Source organism: Dipodomys spectabilis, unplaced genomic scaffold, assembly GCF_019054845.1.
Source record: "Dipodomys spectabilis isolate Male_0828 unplaced genomic scaffold, ASM1905484v1 ptg000001l, whole genome shotgun sequence".
Lineage (NCBI taxonomy): Eukaryota > Metazoa > Chordata > Mammalia > Rodentia > Heteromyidae > Dipodomys > Dipodomys spectabilis.
The window spans coordinates 15,237,834-15,246,129 of record NW_024870678.1 but is presented as its reverse complement, the minus strand read 5'-3'; positions in this window follow the sequence as shown (position 1 = coordinate 15,246,129).

Sequence of the window (8,296 nt, the reverse complement as noted above, 5' to 3'; positions counted from 1 at the left end):
AAAATATATTTAATTTTTTAAAGTCTTTTGTTCAATTATCTTTAAATAGTTATACAAAGTTGTTTCCAATTAATCTGTCAACTTATATGTACACTGGATCTTTGTTATTGTTGGTGGTGGTGGTAGTGGTGGTTTGTTTTTTAAGAGGGCATTTTAAGGGTTTTTTAGCCCAGGCTGGCTTTGACCTTGTGGTCTTCCTATGTCAGCATCCCTAACACTGGGATTGAAGGCAGGTGCTATCACTCTCAGCTTAGCTGGTGGCCTTTCATTTGAATCAGTACAAAGTGATGCTATAGTATGGTAGTGTAGCCTAACAAAAATAGGCTGTATTCTAAAACGTAGAATAGAACAGCAGAAAAACATGAATAACCAGGTATTAAGGAGGGTAGAAATCCAGACACTCTGGCAGGATCTATTTGGCCAATGATTTTTTTTCAACTGTTATGAGAGAATAAATAAGTTTCAGTCTCACAGAGAGAACTGAATAGTCTTTCCCCCAGTTCCATGGCAACTCCTAGTGGGCCAGGAGGGGAAGCAGACCTAGGTTGATGGCCTCACCCCATTAAGGTGCCTTTTTCAAATGAAGGAGAAAAGCTAGGTGGAGAGTCAAGACCAACAGCTAAAAGACTTGAATGATACTTAATTCATTCTCCAAACTACCAAGCCAGTAGGAAAGAAGGAAGCCTGTGAGTTAAATACAGCAAGCTGCTACTAGGCACAATAAATGGCTTCAGAGGCAGCAGGCCTTTTTAGCTTAAGTAAACAAATAATTAACCTTGATAACAGAAGTTTAAGAACAAGGTTAACAACCCCTGTCATCTTTTTCCTCTGCTGGCAGACATGTAACATATTTAGTCATTGTTTTATATTCGCAGTCCTGATTCTCAAATTTTAATGTTCAGATAATTCTGATCTGGGATCTTGTCAAAATTCAAGTTCTGACTGGGCCTGCCTGGCATGCATCCTAAAATTCTGCACTTCTAATAAGCTCAGAACCATGCTGATGAAACCATCCACAAAGTACACTAGCAAAGTACTCGAGTCCCTAGGCCTCCCTACTGTGTAGATCTGGGGTTCTTTTACATATGCCATCCTTCATACAGCCCCTCCAGCCCCTCCAGTAACAAGACGTCATTGTTGGCAGCTCTCGGGAGTGTTTGTGGAAGGAGGAGGCTAAAATCACCCACTACAATGAAATTTGTGGATTATGTTCATCCACCTGATCCCATGTCTTTAAGCACAAAACTTCATAAACAGTTCTGAAAGCACACATATAGTAAATGCATATATCCTCAAAATGCCGCTAGACTTACCACTCTGCCACCACCATTCAAATGGGGGGGGTCATCTGTACCCAGATTCATTTCTCATCAAAATAAAAGATGATAAACTTTGAAAACAATCCATTGTGTGACTTTCCTTCATGTCCAGCAGTGGCTGCCCACAGCCTGTGAGCTAGGTCATCCTATGCAATGGTGTGTGTGTGTGTGTGTGTGTGTGTGTGTGTGTGTCTGAGAGAGAGAAAGAGAGAGAGAGTGCATTATGTATGCCCATGCCAAAATTTGCATGTAGGCTTCACACTCTCACAAGTCTTTCTTTTATAGTTTGTTTTGTTTTGTGCATTTTTATGTTTTATTGTAAAGATGCTGCACAGAGGGGTTACAGTTACATGAGTAAGGTAATGAATCCATTTCTTGTCGAGCACTGTTATCCCCTCCTTTGTTTTACTCCTACTATCCCTTTTCTCTCCACACTGCTGGCAATCTACCACTTGAGCCATACCTGCACGCTAACATTTTGCTGGTTAATTGGAAATGGAATCTCACAGACTTTTTTTTTTTGCCCAAGCTGGCTTCAAACTGTGACTCTCTACATCTCAGCCTCCTGAGTAACTAGGATTACAAATATGAGCTACTCGTGCCTGCCTCTTTGACATTCTTTGACCCGCACTTGTCTCAGATGCACTGAGTGATGGAAGAGTTTGTCAATGTCCTTTCTTTCTGGAGATACCTTGCCTAAATGAGAGAGGAGGCAGTCATAGAGCTCCTCTGGCCTTTCACTTCTCCTAGTGGACAGTTTGGACCCAAGAGCTAGTGATAAGATAAAAATGAAAAGAAAATAATCTCTGTCAGGTTCTGAGGTGCAGCATTAGTTTCACAGTCTTTAGTTAAAACAGTAGCTAACTGTAAGGAAAAAACAATTCCTGAGTTTGTATTTGAATTCTTAACCTAAGGTTCTAAGTTTAAGACATGTAATAAAACTCCTACACCTGGGCTAGACTAAGTATGCATTATGAACAAAAGGAGAAAAAAACAATCTAAGAGGAAAAGAGAGTGTTTTCAAATACATCTAGAGGGCTTGCATTTCTTGGTGGTCATTGTTAAGTCATTTTTGTTACTGTAGTGGTACATGGACCACTCAACATGATCACCAGAAACAAATGTCTGCGTTTCCATGGGCCATGATTTCTCCCTGTCTTTCTTCCAGAAAACTTTTCTGAACAATTTCTTAGAGCTAATTCTGGACATGGGAGACTTTCATTCTATACAACCTGGCATTGAGAAGAGAAAGACAAATGCTACTATTTAAATGGAGGCACATCTATACTTAGATTTGTTTCTCAATCAAAATAAAAGAGGAATTCATCCATTAAGTGACTTCTGGATAGAGACAGTCCAACAGTGACTCACCACATCTTGCAAGCAAGGCCATCCTGTGCCATTGTGTGTGTGTGTGTGTGTGTGTGTGTGTGTGTGTGTGTGTGTGTGAGGGAGAGAGAGAGAGAGAGAGAGAGGGAGAGAGAGACAGAGGCAGAGACAGAGACAGAGAGACAGAGAGAGACAGATAGACAGAGACTGTGTGTGTGTCTGTGTGTGTATAAATGTAGTCCAAGGGAGGCCACAGTTAAGAGAGACACAGAGTGGGGAATAATGGTCAGAGGCACAGATGCCATTTACCAAGCATAAGTTCAAACCTTACTTCAACATGATCATCCTGTTCATACTATTCCTTGATCTCTGAGAATTTCTGTTTCCAATGTGTATAATCATTTCTAGAGTACAAAATGATGAGAAAATTAAACACTACACAAAACATACTATTACAGATTAAGTATGAAATCTCCCCACAGGTTTATCTTTGAAACACCTGGTCTCTAGGTAGTGATGCTGATCTAAGGGGTCTTTGAGTCCTTGTGGATATCTTGTCCCTGGTTTTCTTCTTTCCACCTTTCCTCCCTCCCTTCTTTCCTCCCTCCTCTCCTACCCTCTCATCTCTCCCTCCATTCCTCCCTGCTCTTTCTGTGTCTATCAGAGTCTGTCTGTCTGTCTCTGTCTATCTATCTCTCTGTCTTTTTTTAACCTCTCTCTGTCATGCATGCTCACACCTCCTACCTGTCCATCAAGAAGTGAACAGAAGCTTCCACTCTTCATTCCCACTGTCATGGGTTTCTGCAGCCATTGACTGAACTATCTGACATCATGACCTCAAAGAAACCTTTCCTCTCTGAAACTAAGTATTTCATTATAGTGATCAGAAAAGTAACTAATACAGTGTTGTATATGTAGCATTTAGTCTTAACATCCGCCTCTGTTCTATATGCTTTTCATACCTCTCACAATTTGCCTCTATTCACAAAAAGCTATCATAGTTTTTCATTTTGTCCAAATGTTACCTTACCCAAAATGTATTGGGAGGGTAGGAAGGAACATTCCAAATAGCATAGTTTTCTCTTGACTAACTCTAAAAGTCCTTTGAGATCAAAAAATTAGCAATAATTAGCAATAAAGCCAGTTTAGAGTTATAGCCTTTGGTCATCAACAGGAACATATAACATGTCAGTAAAGACAGCAAAGGTACAAGGAGCCCATTCATTCTGGGATTCATTTCCAGAGGAATATACGAATAATCCAAGGCAGGCTCCTCCACCTGTGTGATATTCCTAACAAAACTCAGCCAGCTCAGCCTTCCCCAGGGGCCAGTCTTTTTGAAATACCACTGGAGAGATGGAGTTGCCTTGACAAGCCCCTCAGTCTCATCAGGCCTTTAGCAAAGATGCTCTATTAGAAAGACTTTGAGGACAATAAGGTAATAAGAAGGTAATCTCTTAGGCCAGTAGGTTTTGACCTAGATTCCCTGAGATTCACAGCTGTCAAAATGCTAAGACCATCTCATGTGCAAATGGCGAGGTTGACTGACTGAAGGCAATGGTGTCACTGACACATTTTCTGTTTCTCTAAGGACTAATTGCTGGATAGGCAGCAGCACTTGAACTATTTTAAACTAGTTGGACCAAACCCTTTACAAAGTTCCTGGTGTCTGTGGGGTTTAAGCAACTTGTTAAACAAAGCCTATTTTGCCCACTGGGTTTCTCCTGGGATTATAATGTTGGGGATTCTGGTTTATATTCCATGTTCACCAAAAAGCCACGGATCCCTACAAATCAGTGAGACACTTTAGAAGTTTCTAAATGGACTGATAAATAGAATCAATATCCACCCAGATATATAATTTGCCACAAATATTCTTCACAAAATATGTGATTTTTTTTCCCTAACACTGAAGAAAAATAACTTCAAAGATTAAGTAAAGCATAAGAATTGATTTCCTGGCATCCAAAAACCAAAATGACCATAGATATAAGCAGAGAGTTAGCTATGAAGTGATATTTCCTTCTTGCCCCATGGGACTAAGGAAGGAAGAGAGAGAGAGACAGAGAGACAGAGAGACAGGGAGACAGAGAGACAGAGAGAGAAGAGATCCACAGAGCCTTGCTAACCTTGTTCATTCTCCTGGGTGGGAACCCCTGGGACAGTTTTTAGGCTACTTTGTAAAGGAAAAACAACGCCCAAAATAAGTTTATTATTTATTGAGTCATAGCAATAGTAATAACACTTAATAAAGAAGACAATAAATGTCATAAACTGTAGGTTCCCATGATATAATTGTAGCAGAATTCACTGAAAGGAAGAACCTTGTTCTCTTACACAGCTTCCCTACCATCCAGACAGAAGGAGACAGCCTCACTGCTCCTATCTCAGGAGCATAGCTTTTTGAGGGCCAGGTGCAGACATGCAGATGTGCTTCCTATCTTCTGTGGATAACCAGGGCTCCAGCCCGAGGCTATCAGACCAGTTCTCTTCACACGTGCACACCGAACTGCACGGCTGGTCTGCATTCCTTCTCCAAGTACAACTTCCTCTGAAGTAAATGTCAAGCTTTGCCTCAAGGACAATGGTGACATCAGGCCTGAAGCTCTCTAACGGCCTGTGCTTTCTCCCAACTCACATGCCCACACCCTTATCTTTAGTGGATTGGAAGCCACTCTACAAACAAAAACAGCAATCTAGCAACTCAGGAAATAAGCCTCTGATGACCCCAAGGGTGGTGGATTAGGCAGTTACAAAAGGCATCCCTTTCTTTGTTTAGGTATGCATGTAAGAGAGACCACTGCTCTGGCTATCGATGTGAAAACTGACAAGCAATAAATCTACCTTTTTTCCTTTTCTGTAGGGCCCCATAACCTCTTCTATTTCTCTGCAGTGGGAACTTTGAACCCAAATGAAAAGGTTTCTTAAGCAACATCTTGGACAATTCAACTCTTTATCATGATTCAGGACCTTACCTGATGGAGTTCACTATTAATTTGTCTTTGAGTTTTCTCTTCCTGATCTTTATAATCCTTCTGTAACAACTTTCCAGAAGGCATGCATCCATATGAGATGCTTATTCTGAAGAAGATAGCAAAGGGAAGGTGATTACTTTTATATTTGCAAGGAAAAAAGAAACACAGATGAATGCAGAGCTGCCCTGCTAGGACTGGGCTGGGCTGCCTCCTCCTGGTGCTTTCCCCTCACCATTGCTCAGCGTGGCTGTTACAGTTGTGGCTTCACATCCAACCTAAGAACCATTTAACATTGAGCTAAGCCATGCATGGTATGGCTATCTTAGGACCTGGAACTGTTGATCGAGGCATCTACTGGGAGGGCAAAAGAGAGAGGGGAAAACTCTTCTCTGGAGGCCCATTTTGAACATTTCAAAATGTTTTGAATATCAAGACATATCAATTTATTGCCTGTTCAAATATTTTAAATGAACAATTTCAAAACACATTGTATAACCTTATAGAGCACAGAGGAAACATGAAATGGATGGCTGTCGAAAGTTCTAAGAAGAAAGTGGACATTTAAACATGATTCAGACATAAAAGAAACAATACATACTAAAGGAAAAATGTTTTTTCCTTAATCCATCTAAGACTGAATGAAGTAACTACCCCTTCCTCCCTCACCATACCCAGCATCTCCCGCTACCTGATCTTGAGAACATAAGGGAAGTCTTATTATTTGTTGTGTTTATTTTAAAGTGACAGTTTGGGACAGAAATTAGTATAACCAAAAACTATGTGTAGCTATTCAGCCTAAAGAATACATCTTATATCCATCTTTGTATCTTCTGTGCCTCTCTGTTGGCATATGATGGACTTGCAAGACAAGAGAAAGGGAAAACTGTGACAAACAAGGGCTAGAAGAATCCATCCTGCCCTTTCTTTTTTTTCTTTTTTCTTTCTTTCTTTTTTTTTTTTTTTTGCCAGTCCTGGGGCTTGTACTCAAGGCCTGGTCTTTGTCCCTGAGCTTCTTTTGCTCAAGGCTAACACTCCTACTATTTGAGCCCACAGTGCCATTTCGGGCCTTTTCTGTTTATGTGCTATGGTGAAATTGAACCCAGGGCTTCACGCATGCTAGGCAAGCACTCTACCACTAAGCCACATTATTTTCATCAGTAAAGAGTGTTTGAAAAGCTTACCTAACCTGGGTACCAGTGGCTCATCTCTGTACTCCTAGTTAGTCAGGAGGCTGAGATCTGAGGACCAATTTGAAGCCAGTCATGATCAAAAAATCTGAGAAATTCTTGTCTCCAATGAACCAGCAAAAAACTTAAAGTGGAGGAGTGGCTCAAGTGGTAGAATAACAGCCTTGCATGACAAAGCTAAGAGAAAGCACAAGTCCCTGAGATAAAGCTGCAGTACTAGCATACATACCCCAAGTGTTTGCCTAGGCATGATGACTCAAAAACAGCTGGTTGCTTTTGGTGTATCACTGAGATTTCAAAATCATGACACTTCAACAGCTCATTTGTCTCGGAGTGGAGAGTCAGCTCCTTGAGACAGTGTCTGTTTTCCCTTGGAGATAAGGGCAGATATGAGCTAGCAATCCACAATCTTTATTTTCATCAGCTTGCTCTTCTGCAGGCCCACATCATCCATTCTGCATGAAAAGGGAAATCAATAAAAACCATCTCCAGGAGGCCAACTCAAGACTGTTTCTTGGCTCTGGAGCAAGGCTATGACAATCAGGATCAGGGAAGTTTCAGCTGCAATTATCTGGGAAATCTCTTCCATAGTATAAGAAGACATAAAGAAGGCTTTATACATAGAGAAATTAAGACCAAGGGTGGAAATGTTTTGCATCAGGCAGCCTTGAAGTATGTAGCATTCCCAATCCAGAAGAGGTCATTGAGTGGGACCTAAAACTGAGGATGAAAACATTATAGCAATGGCAAAGCCACCAAGGCCTTCTCCACACAAGCCCTTAAGGGTCAAGGAAGTCAAGGACACCATTTCTGAAAGAAGTTAAAACTTTCCTAAGACCCTTGACATCAGTGCAGGGGAGGGAAGTCACAGGCAGTGAGCTTCTTCGAGGCTCACATGTGGATGCTGAAGCACAGATCGCACATCCTTTGTGATCTGGGCCTCTGGATATCTCCAGCTCCATTTCTCCTCTTCATTTACTGCTGGGCTTAGGCCTGCTTGCATAGTTGTCCAAATGTGTTTTTTTAGGTTTTAATTCCTCTTCCTGGAACCTCCTCTCTACATGATCTCATTACTTCTATTTGTGGGGAGGGTTAATTTAGATGCTTTTTTTTTTCCTCAGAAGTCTTCCTTGATCTAATCCTCTCCTACACCTGTGTTCTAAAATGTAGGTTTTGTTTATTCCAGTCTGGTCTGACCAACATACTAAAAGATAATTACCACTGAAAAAAGGTTTGTTTCTTGCAGTTTTCAAGAGCCCTAAGGAACACCAGCTATAAATGGCCACACAGCAGGAACTGAGGGGAAAATGGAAGAAAAAAGACTTTATTGTGGTTCCAATGGGAAAGAACAGGCAAAGCAGGGTAAGTAGACTTAGAATTAGCTAGCTTGAAGAATTTAGACTTTCAGCACACTCTGAGGTAGAAAGACTTAAACCTAAAGTGATTAAGTCAAGGAAATAATAGCTCAGTTTGTTAAAGTAGGTGG